Source organism: Phoxinus phoxinus (assembly GCF_949152265.1).
Source record: "Phoxinus phoxinus genome assembly, chromosome: 8".
Lineage (NCBI taxonomy): Eukaryota > Metazoa > Chordata > Actinopteri > Cypriniformes > Leuciscidae > Phoxinus > Phoxinus phoxinus.
In genome coordinates this window covers 1,408,191-1,408,642 of record NC_136883.1, presented here as the reverse complement: position 1 = coordinate 1,408,642, position 452 = coordinate 1,408,191, and positions in this window count along the sequence as shown.

Genomic DNA, 452 nt, shown 5'->3' with positions numbered 1-452 from the left:
CAGTAACAGAGATTACAGTAACAGGAGATTACAGTAACATAGATTACAGTAACAGGAGATTACAGTAACATAGATTACAGTAACAGGAGATTACAGTAACAGAGATTACAGTAACAGGAGATTACAGTAACATAGATTACAGTAACAGGAAATTACAGTGATAACAGGGGATTACAGTAACAGGAAATTACAGTGATAACAGGAGATTACAGTAACAGGAAATTACAGTGATAACAGGAGATTACAGTAACAGGAGATTACAGTAACAGGAGATTACAGTGATAACAGGAGATTACAGTAACAGGAAATTACAGTGATAACAGGGGATTACAGTAACAGGAGATTACAGTAACAGGAAATTACAGTGATAACAGGAGATTACAGTAACAGGAGATTACAGTAACAGGAAATTACAGTGATAACAGGAGATTACAGTAACAGGAAATTACAGT